This window comes from Microtus pennsylvanicus, chromosome 9, assembly GCF_037038515.1.
Source record: "Microtus pennsylvanicus isolate mMicPen1 chromosome 9, mMicPen1.hap1, whole genome shotgun sequence".
In the NCBI taxonomy this organism is placed as follows: Eukaryota; Metazoa; Chordata; class Mammalia; order Rodentia; family Cricetidae; genus Microtus; species Microtus pennsylvanicus.
In genome coordinates, this window is record NC_134587.1 from 40,309,178 (window position 1) to 40,329,162 (window position 19,985).

A 19,985-nucleotide genomic window follows, 5' to 3' on the forward strand; every position below is an offset into this window, starting at 1 on the left:
CTTCCTCCACTCTTCCCTTGGGGACAGACCTCTTAGCTGCCGGGTGGAAGGGCTATGGTGCACTCTGTGGTTCCTGGCAGCTCTCTGGCTTCCCAAACCCGGACCCAGGTCCTGAGCGCCCTCAGGGATGCAAAAGGAGTTGGCGCTTGTCGCAGAGCAGCCTCGCGCCTGTGCGCCCTCCCTCCGCCCCACTTCCAAAACTGGCCAATCCCTGCTGGCTTGGTCCCAGCCCAGGTAACTAGAAGGGTCTCAGGACTAAACCCGCCAGGGGGCAGGGGTGGGGGCAGGCTGCCACTGTTTATCAGCACAGGACACTGCTGCTGGCGGGTGGGGGTGGCCGGAGAAGGCTCAGGCCCTGGCCCAACTCTGCAGAGCCGCACAAAGGGCCGCTGTGTCCCGCGGAGGAAAGTGCGGGCGGCCGCAGAGGCGCCGGGTGGCTGGAGAGGAGGGCGGAGCCACCCTGCGCCAGGAGTTGGGCAGGTGGGCGCAGCGCCGGGGCGTCCCGCAGTGCCCCCGCTGCAGAGAAGTTGCTGAGCTGGCCCGCAGGCATCAGCCAGAGAGGAAAGACCTACCTTTAGCGGCTGTGGCCGGCAGCAGACACTGCCCGCTCAGCCTGGCAGCAGGCTCCCGCACGCCGGCCCGCCAGCTGCTCGGGGAATGCAGCAAGGAACCCTGAGGTGGGGAGGGTGTGAGGAGCCCTGCAGGAGGGGTGGGGGTGGCAGAGAGCTGGGCGCTGGGCTCGGCGGCCGCAGCTCAGCTGCACCCAGGCCGGCTCTCCCGGGCAGCGCACAGCATCTCAATGAAGCAGCCGGATGCAGACGAACATCCAGGCAGCTCTCGGGAATGAATAGCCGCCTTTGATTTGGGAGCTGAAGTAAATGCCAGCTCCCAGCCCCAGCTTTAAAAACAGTGGCGCGTTGGTGCCAGAGGAATGCACGGCTCCGGGTGTTGGTGCAAGACAGACTTTTGATGACTCACTGCAATGCAAACAAAGATGGCAGAAATACTGTACTGTACGTGGAGAAATGCTTCGTGGTGCCACGGCAACTGAGACAGCTTGGAAATTTATAGTGCAGTTTTGCATATGAATTACCCAGTAAACTGCCTCTCTGCCATCCTGTACAGACCCAGTGTCAAAGCATTTAAACTATTCCAAACAGTCTGCAGAGCTGGCAGAGCATCTAGCTTAACTCTTCCTGGGTAGCGAGAAGCTGGGCAGGAGGCAGGGCAGGGGGGCTAGGGAGTGAGGAAGGATGGATGGCAGAACCAACGTGGGGAAGGGGTTCAAGCTCAGCCAGGAGAGGGGGGAAGCAGGAAAAGAGGATGCCAGAGGGGTCCTAAAGAGGCACAGACTGGGAAGGGACAGGACCCTGGAGCTATCTCCCCCACTTCTCCTGGGGCCTCAGAGCCATGTACCTGAGTGCCCTGATGAGCCACAATAGGCCCCGTGGGTCCAGAACTTTGCCACCAGCCCACCCCCATCTTCTTATCCCTGAGCGATTCTTTAAGAAAGGAACAACTCTGTGGCCAGGCAGACCCCTGCAGAGCTGCTCTTTGGTCTCCCTGAAACACATCTCGGAAAGGAAGACCAGCTATGCAGCCTGTCTAAGGTGTCTCTCTGCCCTTTATGAGGTCTTTTTCTAGGAAGGCGCAGCCACGCTCTGCTTGTGCAAAGGGTAGGCACCTCCTAGAGGCTTACACCATTTGCTTAACTGCAAGGGCCTTAGGGAGAGCTACAGACATAGCCGACATCAATTTCTCTCACCTGTCACTAATGTGCTTCCAGAAAAAAAAAATTCCACCTGCAAAGCTGGACAGGGTCAAGGTAGCAACGGTGATGTCTACTGAGCAGTGCTATCAAGGTGACACAGGCTGGAAGGAGGTGGCGGCATTAATCGTCCCTCATTCCCAGTGTACCCTCCAAGGCACCAAGAGAACAAAAAAAGAGCCATCTGGCACCTCCCTATATACACACTGTGGGCTCCAGACAAAAAGCCGCTGAACAGAGATGGGAGGAAATCCAGGTGTGGAAGCTGCTAGCAGCTCAGCCTGCAAAGCCCTCCAAGCCTTTCTCCAAATCTTCTTTGCCTCCTAAAAGGAAGTAATGAGGACCCTCGGGATGGCAGTGAGGCTCACTGGGACTTCGAAGCTATTAACTAGTGTTCAGGCCGGCTGAAGGGCTGTTTCACAGCCAGGAGATTCTGGGTTTTACAGGGTCACCGCTAGGCCATATCCTACCCAGAACAGACCCTCCACTTTCCTACTTAGGAAACCTAACAAGTAGGTTTATAAGCCGGTCTCGGGCAGGACTAGGCGTGCTCAGGGCTGTATGGGCCACTGGCTGGCTGCTGGGCCTGACTAGAGAGGGATTGTGCAGAGACACAGCACAGAAGACAAAAGGGCTTCAGCACCCACCACAGGCAACCCCAACCAACCAGAGGCTTTCCTGAATCCTCGCCAGGGGGACAGAAGCCAGCAAAGCTGCACATTACCCAGCTCCAGTAGGGTCCCAATACCCAGGGCTAAGCTGATCAGTAACCAGGTACAAAGAATCAGAGGACACAGTAAAGCTCCTGGGATCAGCCCCTGCCTGGCTTGTGGGCCAAGTTGAAATTCTATGTCCTGCCAGCATCAGCCATTTCCTACGACCTGCAGTCTCAGGTGTCAGCTGTGCACTGGGGGTCAGGGTGGACTCTGGGGAAGTTACTGAGCACGGTATGAGAACGACTCTGTAAAGACCGCCGCGTGGGCCCACTACCGTGTAGACTGACGATGTCTACAGTTCGCTTTGACCTGAGCAGGTGAGGCATTTGTGTCCATACCTCAGGGGCTGGTGCCCAGGACCTGGGCCAGTCCGGCTCACGTAGAAAGGGGGCCATTATTCTCCCAGAAGGTGATGAGGCCAACCTGGTCCCCAGGGACTGAGGACAACTGGCTCCTTTGCTACCTTGTCCTCGGGTCACCTGTGCTGGCAAGGCTGATGCCTGCACCCAGCCTGCGAGAACCAGACCGGGGCTGGTTTTAGGTTGCTTTCTTAGAAGCCTTGGCTGGGGCGAAAACAAAGCTGAACTTTAGGAGAAAAGAATCAAATAAAGGCTTGGCTTACACTCCAGAACCGTGAAAGTAAGACTCGCCAGGGCTGACCCCAGGCAGCTAGAGGATTGGGAGCTTTGCACCTAAGTGGGCCAAAGGGCGGCGTGGTGGGAAAGCCAGCTGACTCCAGCAGCAAGGGCTCCTCTCTCTACACTCTCCCTATGTAGTGGTGTCCGGCTGTGCACTGCAACCTCTGGACTCTTCCGGAACTCAGTTTCCCTCCTTGACCAGCAGGGCTTTCTACGGTGAGCTCTGCTTATTCGTTTGCTTATGGAAATTTCTAGACTCAAGCAGTAAATTGGCAGTCTTTGCCTTTGCTTATCCCATCCATCCTCACGGTGCCTGCACTGAGAAATGATCTCTGCATAACCACCTTCAGGACGGACCCCCACCTTGGGAAACCCATGAAAACATCCCAAAGCCAAATACAATCCCTACTGCTAGTCTCACCTTTGGTACCTTGCCCCATATAACAGAGGCTCTTGGGAGTTCCCAGAAATCTCCAGAATAGGAGATGGGTGAGGTCTTTGTAGATAATTCCTTAAGGGAGACTAAGGTCCTTGAAAGTACCAAAACCAACAGGCAGATGTGGAAAGCAAACTGATGGGGGGGGGGGGGGAACTAGGGACAGTGGTGAAGGTTCTAGAACTACATCCAGATACACTTGCACACAGGGGCCAGGCAGTGTATTACCAGAGTTCAGTTCCCAAGCAGAGGAGATTCATTCATGTCCAAGGAAGGATCCCAGTGAGAACACAGATTTCATCAACACAGCACTCCAGGTATACCCAGGTCTCAGAACCATGCCTCTGGGAAGCAAAGGCACAAAACATCTGGCAGGCACAAAAACCACTCCAAGGATATCTCCAGGGACAGGACAAGTTCACCAATAGGCACAGGCCATCCTTCACAACATCCCCAAACCAGTGTCAGCTCCAGGGCCTGGAGGTCCTGTCTCGAATCTGGCAGAAACCCCTCCATCCCACCAAGGACTCTAGGAACTTGCTAGACAGTGGCACAGCACTGGGGAAGATGGTTCTTGGTGTGTCTGCATGATGGCTACCAGCAAGGGAAGGAAGGAGAGAGAAATTAAATTAATTTGCAGGATTTAATTTTGTCAATTTAATAAGAAGTTCTGGACCTCAACAAACACACAGGTACCACCACACAGTTGCCAAGGAAGGAAGAAGGTACCGCAAGGAAACCCCACCCAGGCAGTCTCACCATCCCAGTCAGGCCAGAAGCACCAGAAGGTTTGTACAAGGCATCAACCCCAGGAGGGACTGCAGATGGAAGCTACCAGAGGACACAGGCAGGAGCATGTGGGGTTCCAGGAACACAGCCTGGCATGAGCTCAGTGAAGACAGCAAAGAACCCCTTTCTGCTAGGGAAGGGAGTCTGCTTCCTTCCTAACAGCTGACTAGGCATGCCATCACCAGGGAATAGCGAGGGGAGGGGGGGCACCAGAGCTCTGGGTTAACCCTCCCAGGGTCCTGGCTGCTGGCTTGGGAGTGTTCAAGTTTCCAAGAGCCGGGTGAGGCACCAGGTTGGCCCTGAGGTTTGCATTAAACTTTTAAAACGCCATCAGGCAGAGCTGGGCTGCCCCCGGCCTTGCTGCTAATGGAAGCTTCAGCATCTCACACAAGGCAAGTAGAAGCAAGAGCTGCAGAACGTGGTCTTGGCTGCCAACGCCCCTTCCCATGCATGGTGCTCATGCTAACTGCATATGCTGTTTGCTTGCCCATCTGAACCCCTCTAGATGATCCAAAGGAGAAGACTGGGATCACAGACCAGGGAGCTGCAGGCCCAGAGCCTGAGTCCTGGACATCTGATTATCAAAGTCCCTGGCTTCCTACTTTTGATATCCAGGGTCATAGGAGTCTTTGGTCACCAAATGACAAGAGCAAGGAGGTGAGGTCTGGTCCTGCTCAACTGACTGGATTCTGGGTACCAGAGCCACCACTGCATAAGGGCCCCAGGGTTCTGCCACTAGAGGAGAACATATCTCAGCCTCCATCCTTGGGGAAAGAGAAGAGGCACAGGGATCTCCCCAGCTTTGGGTCACAGAAGAGGAGGCAGTTCCAACATATGATAGGTCTCTAGCTCAGGTCACAGAAGAGGAGGCAGTTCCTCAACATATGATAGGTCTCTAGCTCAGGTCACAGAAGAGGAGGCAGTTCCTCAACATATGATAGGTCCCTAGCTCTGGGTCACAGAAGAGGAGGCAGTTCCAACATATGATAGGTCTCCTTGGAGAAACAGGGAGGAACCACACAAACCCCTTTAGTGAGGCTCTTTCCTCAACAAGTCATGAGCAGCCTCCACCCCAGACCACAGGCCTGGGCCATAAAAGCCTGTTTTAACTGCACAACCCAATGTTTGCCTGGAAGCTTTTTTCTTCCCTTTCTCTCTCGCGCTCTCTCTCTCTGAAGGAAAAGGGAGACAAGCCAATTCAAAAGTTGGCTTGTCAATCTTTTTCCCCTTGCTGCTCTTTGTCAGTCCTTAGGGAGGACAAAACCAACGTGTGTGTGTGTGTGTGTGTGTGTGTGTGTGTGTGTGTGTGTGTGAGAGAGAGAGAGAGAGAGAGAGAGAGGGAGAGGCGGGGGGGGGGGATTTGAGCTGCAACCACCCACACCCAAGGATCACAATGACAGGCTTGCTACTACTAACGACCGCCAGTCTTACATCTGACAGCACTGGGCCTTATGGGTAGTATGGCCCAGTAGAACCTTACAAGCGCAAGGATAGCACAAACAGACACTTTCTAATGTCCACAGCTCGCCTAAGGCATAGTCACCTGTCCCAATCAGTCCGTGTCCTTCTAAGTCAGTGGTTCTCAACCTGTAGGCTGCATATCAGATATCCTGCATATCAGATATTTACGTCACGATTTATAACAGTAGCAGAATTATAGATATGAATTAGCAATATGATCATTTGATGGTTAGGAGTCACCACGACACGAGGGACTGTATTAAAGGGTCGTGGCATTAGAAAGGAGAGAGCACTGATCTAAGCGCTGGGGCTTTTACTCGATAGCGGCTGGAGTAAGCGAAATAATCCATGTCTTGCAGAATAGGTAAATCACTAGGAGATGGGGGTGCGGTGCACCGGGAATGCCCCCACACAAGCCCAACACCCTCTCTTGTTGTATCTGACCCCTGGCTTCCCAGCCCTGCAGACCAACTGCAAAATTCTCCTGAGCCACAGGCTGGTTCCAGAAGGTTTCCAAAGAATTAAGCAGTGTTTTGAGAAGAGCCGACAATCTTCCCTACTCGTATTTGTAATTTAAATAACGTAAGCTTGAAGAGTGTCTCCCTCGGGCACAGTTTAATAACTTAAAAAGCCAGTGCCAGCTCAGCATGCACCTGCCCCCTTGGCCCTCCCTGGGAAGCAGACTCCCTGTTCCTGGCCCACCAGGGTTACTCCACAGCCGACAGCAGGGGCAGATGCCTCTGCCCGCCCCTTCCACTAGTGAGCTTGCCGGAGGTCCCGTAGCAGCCTGTGACCTTGACCCTCCCCACCAAGGCATTAGGGGAGGGTCACCTGGATCTCAGGAGCCGGGCAGGGGGTGGCACAGACGCCTGCTGGGCTGTGGGTCACCCAATCAGTACAGACAGCCACTTCCCAGCACACCCTATTTTTAATATTCATAGATCTCCTCATCTGCATATCATGCCATAAATAGTCAGAGAGGCGAGGTAAGACACAAAGATCCCCTGCATTTCTAATTATGCTTAAAAAGCTAATGTAAATCAGAGACACACAGAACACTAAATCAGCTGGGAGGACACAGCCGAGAAGCCCCCAGCTCCACAACCAAGGTAGCTGCTAGTGAGAGGCCCAAAAGACCCAAGAATGACCTTGGGGGGAGTCAGTCACACCTGGGTGTGTCCCCAAAATAGGACCACGGGCATCCTTCCATTTCCTCACCTACCTGGTCCAACACAGTCTCTAACCACAACAGATGCCCAGCCCCCACTCTCATTGAGAGCAGCAGACACTGGACAGAAGAAAAGCTCTTGAGGCTGCCATGGGCCCTGAACATCACACACCTGGCTGCACACAACCTGCCAGAGCTTTCGACAGCCTTGTCTGGGAGTTGATCTTGAGGGAATCAGATGCTTCCCTTCTTGGGGCCATTCCTGACTGAAGGGCCAGGAAACATGAGGGTAGTGCTAGGCAGAATACTAAACCAATGAAGAGTCCCCACCCCAAATGACAGCATGGTCCCTTGAAGGTTCCAGCCCTGAACAGGCAGATGAGGTACAACTCCCCCACCTTTAGGGAGAAGAGCATGGAGACCCACAGGATAAAAAGTTCTGGGCCAGAGGTGGGGACACAAGCCAGTAAGTGAGGGCCAACCTGGGAACCCACACACCAGCATATGGCACTAACCCGAGGGTGGCATTTAAACAGATCCCAGAATCTAAGGGCAGTGGTATTGCTGGAACCCCATCAAGGGTAGGTACCCCAATGGACCCTGGACCAATACATCAGAAAAGGGACATTTCATAGTACTTAGCTCTTCCCAGGATGATCAGGTGGGACCAAGATAAGGGCCAACTCCCCGTGCTGAGAACAGTAGATGTGCTGAGGGCACTTCTGGCCACCAGCTAGGGAACACAAGGCCAAAAGCACTGAGTGAGAGGCCAGGGGCTGGATGAGGGGCAACAGCCACTCTTAGTCCTAGACACCAGTCCCGGCAGGCAGTCTCAAGAAGAACACAAGTCTGTGCCGTAGAGGACTAGGGAACAGGGCCCTGTACAAAAGCAAGAGTAGAGAGTGGCCTGCAGGTATCAGGCTTGGGAGCCAGACCCAAGCACACAGTTCAAGTGCTCCCTGATCTTATTTGTCATTTGGGTGTAGCTTAGAGACATTAGTGCAGAGGTTTGCTGGAACCTGGTAAGACACTGAATAAGAAGCATCTGTCTTTCAGCAAAGCACCTAGGGTCAGCAGTCCCAGCCACCAACACAATCAGATGGAAAATATTTCTCAGACAGGAAGGTGGGCCTCTGTGCAGGGGGTCCAAGGTGTGTGTGTGTGTGTGTGTGTGTTTCACACTACCCCAGCTTGACTTAGGGCCCTCAGTCAAGACTCAACCTGACTTCCTATCCAAGACTGGGATGCTGACTCTCTCCCTCTAGGCCTGTACTGGGAAGGCCAACTTGGGAGGACCTGTGGGAGGCACAGGCCCAAAGACACAAGAGTTACCCTGCTCACTGTTGGTGAAGCGACTGCCGCCCGCATCTGCCCTGGCAGCGGGCCCAGAACTATTTTTAAGCCCATTTACTAGAAATCCCACAAATTAAAGGAAATATGGATAATGCAGCAGGAATCCTGGGGGGCAAATTAAGGCTGCACAGAATCTGCTCGTGTTCCACAGTGGAGTCTTAACTGGGAAACTCGCCTGCTCAACTTGTGCGTAGCACCCACTGAGTTCCCTAAGGAGGGCTGGGGACTTGCGCTGGGCCCAGGGACTAGGAAACATCCAGTGCCCAGACTGTTATACATCAGGCCATAAAAGGTAATTGCTGATATGAAAAACCTAAGCGCCCAGCTCACAGGAGTCCTCAGACGGGGGATTCCAACAGCTAACAGCAGTAGCAGCTGCAGCCACTCTTTCCAGAAAGTGAGGTGTCTCTCTCGGCCCCAAGACTCACCACCTGTCCACCCCTGCTAATGAGGTTCAGGACCTTCCCCCCCCTCCCCCGGCCACATCCTACTGTAGTAAACAATCAAAGCCCTTGGGAAAGGCTGTGATGAGGCCCTCACTGGCCAATTCATGCGGCTCTCACAAGCCGCAGGATCAAGCTGACACCTCCAGATTGTACAGAAACTGGGGTACAGAGCCTGAGTGAGTGGAAGCTGACACCAGGAACAGCACAGGCTACCGGGACAAGCATCTGTTGGGTTGTGAATAGATCTGGGCTGTGTGGTCCCAAGCTGGGTGTGGTGGTGTATGCCTTTAATCCCAGCACTCAGGGAACAGAAGCCCGTGGATCTTTGTGAGTTCGAGGCCAGCCTGGTCCATATAGTGAGTTCCAGGACAGCTTGGGTTATGTACCAAAAACACAAAGCAAGAATTAGGTTCAAGTCTGACGGCCTCCATGACAGGGGACTCTGTCACCACGATGGATGCCTGCCAAGGACCCCGTTCTGTCACCAAATGTCCAGCCCTACCAGGTCTAAAAGTTCAAATTAGGGCAAGACAGAACAACACTGGCATTATACCCTTTACCATGGCCATAAGGGGTACACTCTGGCTGGAGGCAGAGTTAAGCACACATTCTCCTCGACAGGAAAAGGGGAGGAAGGGACAGTTCTTGGCGTTGACCACAGCAGCCACACCACACCTGTACCCTGGGTCCAGGCAGTCTCCTCTGATAAGATGGGTCTGCTGGGTTTAGGACAAGCAAAAATGCAACGGAACCGGAACCATGTAACATCAATCTCAGGTGCTAACAGACTAAAAAAAAAAGCTATCTAAAACATTGGGGCTGACCAGGCCCGGCAAACCCATAACCTCAGGTCACCAGCAAAGACAAGGAAGATTTCCTTGGTCCAGGGAAAGTCTCTCCGGCTTGCTGCTTACCTGTACAGCTGTTTCCAGAATTCCTTCCTTGGGGAGACATAACCACCTACTCCCCCCACAAAGCCCTAAGCTCCATTGCTGAACCTGCAGCTATCCCAAACCCTAACTTCAAAATCCTTCTCCTTCTATCGCACTCTTTTTTTTTTTTTTGGTTTTTCGTGACAGGGTTTCTCCATGGTTTTGAAGCCTGTCCTGGAACTAGCTCTTGTAGACCAGGCTGGTCTCGAACTCACAGAGATCCTCCTGTCTCTGCCTCCCAAGTGCTGGGATTAAAGGCGTGCGCCACCACCGCCCGGCTTTTTATCTCACTCTTTCAGGCGGCTGCCAACATTAAACCTTGCCTGCCTCTGTTGTTTCTCTCTCAAATAAAATTTTCCCTTAGTCCATTTTAATACTTTTTTTTTGTTTGGGGTGTGTGTGTGTGTGCGTGTATGTGCATGTGTGCGTGTGTGTGTGTGTGTGTGTGTGTGTGTGTGTGTGCGCATGTGTGTTTGTAGGCAGGGTTTCTCTGTGGAGCCCCGACTGTCCCAGAACTTACTCTGTAGACCAGGCAGGCCTCAAATTCAGAGATCTGCCTGCCTCTGCCTCCCAAATTCTGGGATTAAAGCTGCAGGCCACCAGTGCTCAGCTTTTAAAATTTAAAATTCTTTTATTACCAAGACTAAGAACATCAAAAGGGAACAAGGTGTGGTGCTGCACACCTCTACTCACCGGCGGAGGTGAGGCCAGTGGGTCAGAATTCAAGGTCACTTTGAGTTACAAAAGGCGGGTGTGGACTGCAGGTGAGTGCCTCAAAACAAGACAGAGCAGGGCCCTCTCGGGCTCACAGACTGAGTACACTGTTTTTAAAATCTACTCTTCTGCCTGGGCGTGGTAGTACACGCCTTTAACCTCAGCACTGGGGAAAGCTGAGGTGAGTCCGGAGGTCAGGCTGGTCGACGCGCTGAGTTCAAGGAGAGCCAGAGCTGTTGATACTCTATCTCAAAACCAACAACACATTCTGCACTCTAAACTACCGTAGTTTAGGCTGTGCGGGACTGATAAGAAACAGGTGTAGATTAATGGACTTAAAGAGTCTTTAAATGACTTCACATGTGCATGGCCGGCTGATTTAATAAAGATGCTAAGACCTTTCAAAGGAGAAAAGAACTTTCTCTTCAAACTGCGGCTCTGGAACACGGGGAAGAGCACACACGTGAGGACGAAGGCAGACCACAGACAAGCATGAACTGTCTAAGCAAGGGCTGGGGAGATGGCTCCACGGCTAAAGTGCTTGCTGTACAGGCATGAGGACCTGTGAGGATCGTAAAAAGCCAGGTCACTGGAGCATGTGCCTGTAACCTAGCACTTGGAGGCATGGAGACAGGTGGATCCCAGGGGCTTTCTGGCCAGCCGGTATAGCCAAATCAGATCCCTAGGGTCAACGACAGACACTGTCTCAAAAAATGATAGAGAGTGCCTGGGGGAGACACGAGATATAGACCTGTAGCCACCACATACACATACCTGTACACACACGTGGACACACAGCAGGGAGAAATCTGTTAAGGAATACCTGCTAATCATATTTATGATGTGGCTTATACCTAGAATATATATAAAATATGCAAAGCATCTAAAGAGACTTCCAGCCAAAGAATGGGTACACATGTCCCATATGCACATAAAACACAGTATCATAGCAAGGACACTGAAGGGAAAACCACAGTGAGGAGCTGCAGAGGTTGGGAGGGTGGGCAGAAATGTGGGTTTAATCTGTAACCAGGCCCTCAGCTTCCTCCATTCCCAGCACCAAAAACAAAAGAGAAAGATGCAGGGATAGCCAGTGGTGGGAACACAGTGGGATGTGAAACGCTGGCACTGCTTTGGAAAATAAGCTGCAAAACTCTTCCAAAAGTTAAACTGTATTTCTGCAAGACCTAGAAATTCCACTTATAGGAGTGTTTGCAAGAGAAAACACATTATCTACTCAAAAGTTTACAAAGCATTGGTTACAAGTCAAGAGGTGGAAGTAGCCCAAGTATCTATCAACCAAAGAAAGATAAATGAAATTTGGAAAATCAGATGGTAGAATATGATTCACAACAAAGGGTAAGGCGTCTAATAAAATGCCATAGAGGACTCTTTAAATGTCAGTGAAAAGCCAGGCGGTGGTGGCGCCTTTAATCCCAGCACTCGGGAGGCGGGGGCAAGCGGATCTCTGTGAGTTCAAGGCCAGCCTGGTCTACCAAGAGCAAGTTCCAGGACAAGCTCCAAAGCCGCAGAGAAACCCTATCTCAAAAAAAAAAAGTCAGTGAAAAAAAAGCCAGTCACTCAAGGCCACACTGTCGCGTCCAGAAGAGGTGGGTAGGTAACTAACTGATAGACCAGGGAGATTAGAGGTTGCCCAGGGCTGGGGCTGGGGCGTACATTACTAAAAGAGTTTGGTTGTTTCGGTTTTTCCAGGCAGGGTTTCTCTGTGTAACAGCTCTAGCTGTCCTGGAACTTGCTCTGTAAATCAGGCTGGCCTCGAACTCACAGAGATTCCCCTGCTTCTGACTCCTAAGTGTTTGCCACCACGCTCCACCTAGTTGTTTGTTTTTGAGTAATAAAAATGTTCTGAATTGATTTCCAGGAAGGTTACACAACTCTGATCATACTGTTACCTGGATCATAAATTATGACCATATGGGCAGACTTTGCAGTACATAAATAAAGATGTTTCGAAAAGGAAAAGCGCTGAGGGTGGTGGTGTGTGCCTGTAGTCTGGTGCCTGGGAGCAGAGGCAAGCAGATCGATGAATCTGAGGCTGGCCTGCTCTACTGAGCAAGTTCCAGACCAGCCAGGGCTACCCAGTGAAACTCTGGGGGAGTGGGGAGGGTAAAGAAAAGAAGATACTGAGAAGTTGAGGTGTGAAAATCACAAGTTCAAGGCAAGCCTCAGTTACACTGTGAGTTCAAGGCCAACTTGGCTGCAGAGCAAGCTCCTAGGCTGTTAAGATTGCTAAATCAGGGGCTGGAGAGACGGCTCAGAGGTTAAGGACACTGACTGCTCTTCCGGAGGTCCTGAGTTCAATTCCCAGCAACCACATGGTGGCTTACAACCATCTGTAATGAGATCTGGCACCCTCTTCTGGCATGCAAGCATACATGGAAAGAATGTTGTATACATAATAAATGAATAAATTGGGGAAAAAAAAGATTGCTAAGTCAGTAAAGGTGTTTTCCACCAAGCCTGGTGACCTGTGTTTTATTCCTGAGACCCAAACAGTAGGAGAAACCGGCTCCCATGAGTTGTCCTCTAACCTCTGTAAGAGTACCATGGCATGTGCACCCTCAACCCCCACAACACACAAATAAGTAAATGCAACTAACTAATTTAAAAAAAAAAATGTATGACCCAGATCTACACCATGTATAGGATGGTGGTAGTGCACACCTTTAATCCCAGCACTCGTGAAGCAGAGGCAGGAGGATCTCTGTGACTTCCAGGCCACCCTGGTCAACTAATCAAGTCTCAGGACAACTAGTATTGTACAAAGAGAAACCCTGTCTCAAAAAACCAAAACAAGTAAGTAAATAAATAATAGAACACTCACTCACACACACACATCAAAAAAAAAAACCCATCAATATGACAGGCACGGCAGCCCACGCTTGTAATCCCAACCCTTAGGAGGCTGAAGCAGAAGGATGCAATCAGGAGTCTGATGCCAGCCTGGGCAACACAGTGAGTTCTAGGCTCAATCTAGGCCACAGAGTAATAAAATCCATTCTTATCTCAAATGAATGAATGAATGATAAACCCTGAGACCCATCCTTAGCACAGGAACAGGGGAAGGAAGGGGAGGGAAGAAGAGGAACTACAGTAATACTTTCTGACCACTGCCACAAAGGAATCAAGTTGGAACTCAAAGAAAGCAACAAAAAATTCTCCCAACACTTAGAAACAAGCAGCTGATTTCTGAGAAATTGATTCAAGTGCCAAACTAAAGGGAAAAGAAGCCAGGCGGTGGTCTAGTGCCTTTATAATCTCAGCACTTGGGAAGCAAAGGCAGGCAGATCTCTGTGAGTTCAAGGCCAGCCTAGTCTACAAGAGCAGTTCCAGGACAGGCTCCAAAGCTACAGAAAAACCTTGTCTCAAAAAAAAAAAAAAAAAAAAAGTAAGTCCCTTCAAGGCCGGAAGAGCCATAAGAAACATACATCTATGACAGTAAAAAGAAAAAGTATAGGGGGGGGAGGGGAGGCGGGAAATCAGTGAAACAAAAAGCACTCTTTCTGTTGTTTTTAGGTTTTTTTTGGGGGGAGGGGTTTGTTGGTTTGTTTTTGAGACAGGGTTGAGGGGAAACCAAGGCTGGACCATGCCCTGGATAGAACTCCAGGGTAAAGAGCTCCTGGACTAGAGTGAGCTGAAGTTGCCAGGGTGCAAAACATGCAAGACTCATGAGAAAGGAAGGTAGGTGAGAACTTAGTTACTTTTCAATTGCTACACTAAGATACCATGACCAAGACAACTTGTAACACTGTTTAATTTGAGGGCTGATGGTTCCAGAGGGTGAGTTAGCTACCTACCATCATGTAAGGAAGCATGGTAGCTGTAAGGAAGCATGGTAGCTGTCAGGCATGCCCAGCGCTGGAGCAGTGCTTGGGGGCTTCCATGCTCTGTAAGTAGGAGTCAGAGAAGGCTAAATAGGAACAGCACAGGCTTTGTGAAACCTCAAAGTGACAGACCTCCCGCAACAAGGCCACACCTCCCAGTCCTTCCTAAACAGCTCTCCCAACTGGGGACCCACCATTCACATATGAGCATATGGGGGCCATTCTCATTTAAACCACACTGAGCCCTGCCCTACTGGGGCAGACAAACAGCAGTCTCAGCAATCACCTCACAGCCCCAGCCGGGACCACGTGTACACAGGAGACTAATCTCTCAACTCATCCAGTGAATCCTACGAGCAGTCGGAAGCCATGGAGAAGCACAGGCACCTGTCCCCTGAGAGCTGACATCCGCGTCACTGTCACAAGTGCAATGCAGCCGCCGCACCTCTCAGATTCTCTAACGGTTCCCACGGGAGCACTGAAGGTAAATATGTTAATTTGACTTCAATCATGACTTAAAAAAAAAAAACAGCACACACTAGTTAAGGCACATATCCTAAAAACCACTCAGACATGTGTGTGCTTCGCACGTACTCAGGAGAGGAAGTCTGTGTTCCTTTTTCGGGGCCCAGAAGGCAGGATGCTCCCCTAAAGTGGGCAATGATGCCTCTTGGGTGGATGAGGAGACCAGGGAAAAGTGGGGTGTGTAGCCAGAGTGCTATAGTATGGCAAGATAAGACAGGATTCTTACGTGGTCTGGCTGGCACACAACCATCCATGCTGGCCAAAGCAGTGGGTGCATCCTTTGGATTCTAAGCACGGGACACTTTCTCTAAGCACAAGGCTTCAACCACTGACCCTCCTTGTGCTAGCTCTGGGAGCCAAGCTAATAATCCAGAGTTCCTGGAAGTCCTCTGCAGGGACTGAGGGGCAGTCAGACACCAGCTCTCAACTAGATAATAGAGACGCTGTCACAGTATAGTCTAAAGGGCAGGGCTGGTGGCCAGCCCTCCTTAGGTCCAGGTGAGGGGACCCTAGGGCCCAGTAGAAAGGACATGGAGGGGCAGTTCCACTCAAAGGGGAGTAAACAAGCCACCTAGCCCTCAGGGTCTCAGGAGCCCCAATCCCAGCCTAGGCTACATGTCCACGTGTTCATATGGCTGTACTAGCAAGGAGGAGTGGGCCTGAGACCTCCCAACTGCGTCGGAACAGGAAGTTTCTAAACCTGGAAGCTTATAAACTCCAGGGAGGCCTCTGAAGCTCAGCGAAATCCCTGAGACTCACACTGTGGGTTGAGCAGCCAGCCTCATGTGCCCCCATTGTTCTGGGAATGACCAGCAAGCTACTCAGTGTAGTCAGCTGTGCAGACAGGAGCCCTGTTAGACAGCTGCAAGCAACCATTCCTTGCTATGGGGGCTACCAAGCTGGGGAGACCCTCAGATCTGAGCTGATTCCCTAACACTGGCTGCCGAAATCAGCCACGCCCACCTCATCAAGGAACCACATACCATCCAAGGACCACTGTATTCTGTAGAGACCCAGATACGGAACCACGAGCCCTGCCCTTTCCCCCTGCCCAGTGCAGCCTCTCTACACCACTCTCCTCTGAGCCTGGGCCTCTCGCTGCTCCACCTGGGTGCCCTCTTCTAGAGGCACCCAGAATCCAACCTAGGTCCTATGAAACACAAGGGACGTGTACTGCCATGTGAAGTCATAGGAACTTATCTGCATCCCAGAGCATCAATGCCCAGCCCTGCAGACAGAAGACTTTAGCTCACAGAGGGCACTTGTTGAATTCTCCAATTTGGGAGTAGTGCTATATGGGCCAGGTGGGGGGCCTGAGTCTCAACAGAGGCACCACAGAAGAGGCAGAGAAAAGAAACGGAACCACCTCAGAGCTGGCCAACTGTACCTGGCAAAACCACTCATCTGCAGGAGGTGACGAGGACACAGTCCTCTGATGCTCGAAGACAGCAGCCCCTCCTGTACCCTCTACCCCAAGGGCACAGGAAACTTTCCCATGAACACCTGGGCTTCCTTCTTACCAAGGAAGGAGGTAAACAGCCCTGGGGGAAGAAACAGGGCGTTCCTATATCACAGAACCAAAGAAGACACAGGAAACAATCTAGAGGAGAGATCCCTGGCCAAATGGGGCCCTTGAGGCTGGTTCAGCACTCTCAGGATGCTGGAAACCCAAGTAAACACTGGCTCTCTCTGGGAGGCAATGGTGCTGGGGCTGCTTGCAGGCACATGGTTGGCAGAGCTAATGGAGCAACTTATGTACTCCACTCCCCAAGCAGAGCTAGGGCAGATGCAGAGACATGCCACTGGCTGTGTTTCCGTTACTCTGCACACCTGGGAGCTCAGATCCTCAGTCAGGATCACAAGTGAGGGACGCCTGAAACCTTAGGGAAACCCTGGACCCAGAGAAGGGTGAGAGTTGCCATAAGCCAGCCACTGCTGCCCACTCAAGCCAGGACACAGAGCTCTGTCCTGCCTTATTTACCCTTCCTGGATCACCTGACCACATCAAAGACACCTGGCTCAGGTAATAGGCATCAGCAGAGCCCAAAGGTGCAGAAGAATCCAGAGGTGCTCAGCAGTCACACTGATGCTCCGATGTCTTTGTGCCACCTGATCCAGCTGGGGTCCACAGCAACTAGACTCCAAGACATCTGCAGGACCCTAAGAGAATGTCAGGACACAGCCATTGCTAGACCCAGCTCCTTTGTGACAGCCCTCCTGTCTGACCACACAAGGTCACTCCACCTCTTATGTCCTCCTCTATGAGATAGGAACAGGGGTAGCAGCTCCCTCCCAAAGATACTCCATCCTAAAGTACCAGCACCTCATCCCTAAAGCAGAACCACATGACTCAGAACCCCCAACAGTGTCGGATGGAACTCATCAGTCCTCTCCCGGTGCAAACAGGATGGAGGACCTTGGACACCCAAGCCCAAGTGGTAGCTCTGCTCATCTACTTGTTTCCTTGAGCCAGTGGCTTGGCCTCTGGAGGCTCAGGTTTACCTCTGTGCTCCCTGAAAGGGAGGAGCAAGTGTGAGTGTGTACTGGGTAGGCCAACTGGTGAGCCATGGCACTGGGCCAGCTGAGACCTACCAAACACAAGGGTGTGCCCACATGTCAGGCCCCCTGCCTCCACTGCCCCCCTGCCAGCATCTCTCCCAAATCACACCTGTGGCCCCTGGATCCCTGTTGGGGCATTATTCAGATATTTGAGCACCAGGGACACCTCCCCCAAAGCACCATCAAAAAGCCTGCACAATCAGCACAACTCCTGGGGTTCACTTTCTTCTCCCCTCAGGAAAAAAAAAAAAATCAGACAATCTTCTGTAAGCAACTCCGTTAATTTTCTTACTCATTTCCCATCCCACACGGCCTACCTCAGACCAAGATCACCTCCTGTCCTCAGGCCCGTGTAATTACAGAGCTCAAGGGAACACACAGGTGTCACAGGGCTGTTCCGCCAGGGCAGACCTGGGCTTAGGACACAATGTGTCGATTTTCTACTGGTAGGACTGAGAAGTTTGTAGAGAGCTCTTCTGACCCTGTGCGGGTCCTCAGCTTCAGAAACATCATTACCTCTGGACTGAAGGTCAAAATGTCCTCCCCCGCACCACCCAGGGAGAGGGAGGGGCGTACAGGGCTGGAGGGGGCAGAGGCGACTGGGAACTGTTCTTAGAGGGTTGGGATTGGGTTTCTGTTCTGTTATTGATGATTTTTGTTTTGAAAAGCGGGGTCTCCTCACTCTGCATCCCAGATTGGCCTGAAACTCTTGGCAAACTTCCTGTCTTACTCTCTCAAATGCTAGGCCTATAAGCATGAGCTACCATGTCCCATTTCATCTGTTTATTTGTGATTTTTGAGATGAAGTCTCATTGTATTGTTCCGGATGATCTCACATTCCTACACGCAAGCAATCCCATGCCTCAGTCTCCCAAGAAGCTGGCACCACAGGTACACAACACCGAACCTGTTTGGTAAAAAAAATTCAGGGTCAACTGGGCCTGGTGGCAGATGCTTTTGGACCCAGTACTCAGGAGGCAGAGGCAGGTGCTCTGAGTTTGAGGCCAGCCTGGTCTACAGATCAAGTTCCAGGATAGCCAGGGTTACATAGAGAAACTCTGTCTCAAAAAAACAAAAACAAATTAGATCCAGGAAAAAAAATCCTAATCCAAAGGGCAGCGCAGTGAGGTGGGACCCTGGGGAAAGAGCTTGAGTCATAGGGCAAAGCTTCAAGAATGGATTTCCCATGGCTGGAGAAACGGCTCAGCAGTTAAGAACACTCACTGGTTTTGAAAAGGACCAAACGGCAGTTCACAATTGTCTCTAACTCTAGTTCCAGGGTTCTGAAGCCTTCGCTGGCATCACTGAGCACTGCACTCATGTAGTGTACATATGTAAGAGGGCACACACTCAAACACACAAAATAAAAATGAATTAACCTTTAAAAAAAAAGCGTGGGTTCCCATCTCTAATCTGGGTCAGGTCACAGAGCAACCTGAGGTACATACAGGCCACTCATCCTTCTACCTTCCGTGTGAGCTGGGGGTGGCATGAGCCCCTGCCCTGTCCAGAATCTACGAAGAGCAGGTACCAGTGACATGCTCTGGGACTTCCAGGCCTGTGAACCCAAATGATCCTCTAGTCTCCGTAATGACCCAGTCTCGGGCGTCCTGTTACAACAGAAAGCAGACTGAGACAAAGACTGAGTGACGCTGGGAGCCAAAACTGAACTGATGAGAACCTGAGTCAAAGACAACCAGGGGCTGCTGGTATTCCTGCAGGCTGGCCAGGGCAAGAGAAACTCCCCCGACAGCCTGAACAGGAGGAGTGCAACTTTGCAAAACCTAAACTACACATTCTGACCTTCAGAAGTGTTAATTTCCCAGCTCCCAGTCCTTCATCACAGACTAGTCCGTCCTGACCACGCTGCCGGCCACAACTCTAAAGGGACCCTGCTAGTGTCAATCAAGAAGACCCAAGCACTCCGGGGTCTGGAGAGAAACAGGACTTGCAGCTTTTCTCCCCCTGCAGCGTCACAATCTAAGGAATAACAGGGGATGCAGACAGTAAGCAGTACCACCCCAGCACTAGCTTTGAGCTTCTCTACAGGGACACCCACTCACCCTTAGGCTCCAAGGACCCCAGAGGGACTTGCTGTAGAGCTCTGTGAGTTCAAGGCCAGCCTGTTCTACGTGTGGACTTCCAGGTATGACAGAGCTACACAAACTGTATTTCAAAAAGAAGTAAGGAGGACTGCCGTGACTTCAAGGCCAGTGTGGGCTACATGGTGAGTTTTAGGGCATTTTGGGTTATAGTGAAGAGACTGTCTCAAAACGAGAGAGAGAAAACTCAAAACAGATAGACATATCCCCCAAGTGACTTGGAGCACAGTTCTAAGCATGCCACCATATCCAGCTCTAGAGATGACACCAGAGGACACAGGGCTGCATGTGTGATGCTTCTGCCCAAGACATGACAAGTATGAGGGACACCACAAGTAGACCCAAATGGGAGGCATTCTCCCAACTGGCCTGGACATTCCAGGTTCTCTGGAGCAAACCCTTGCTAACTCCATTCACAGCGGCACTACCACATTTACCAGGCCCACCAGGGTCCTCCAGCCGTCAGGGGGATGTCCACAGTTGTAACTCCGCACTTACCAGCACCTGCCACGAGGCAGATGAAGTTGGAAGGT

General features: G+C 51.6%; 1 protein-coding gene across 3 annotated transcripts in view; it reads right to left on the minus strand.

Moving 5' to 3' along the window:
* Nacc2 (NACC family member 2) overlaps positions 1–19,985 on the minus strand; it is a 68,392-nt gene that overhangs the window by 36,095 nt on the left and 12,312 nt on the right. The window contains exon 1 of one of the 3 annotated variants that reach the window (XM_075985452.1): positions 573–979. The exons of 1 other annotated variant lie outside the window; for it this stretch is intronic. The gene's annotated coding sequence lies outside the window, so the exon portion shown is untranslated. Of the gene's footprint in view, positions 1–29; positions 145–572; positions 980–19,985 lie in introns of those variants that run through there. One more of the 3 variants, XM_075985453.1, reaches the window with a different exon arrangement.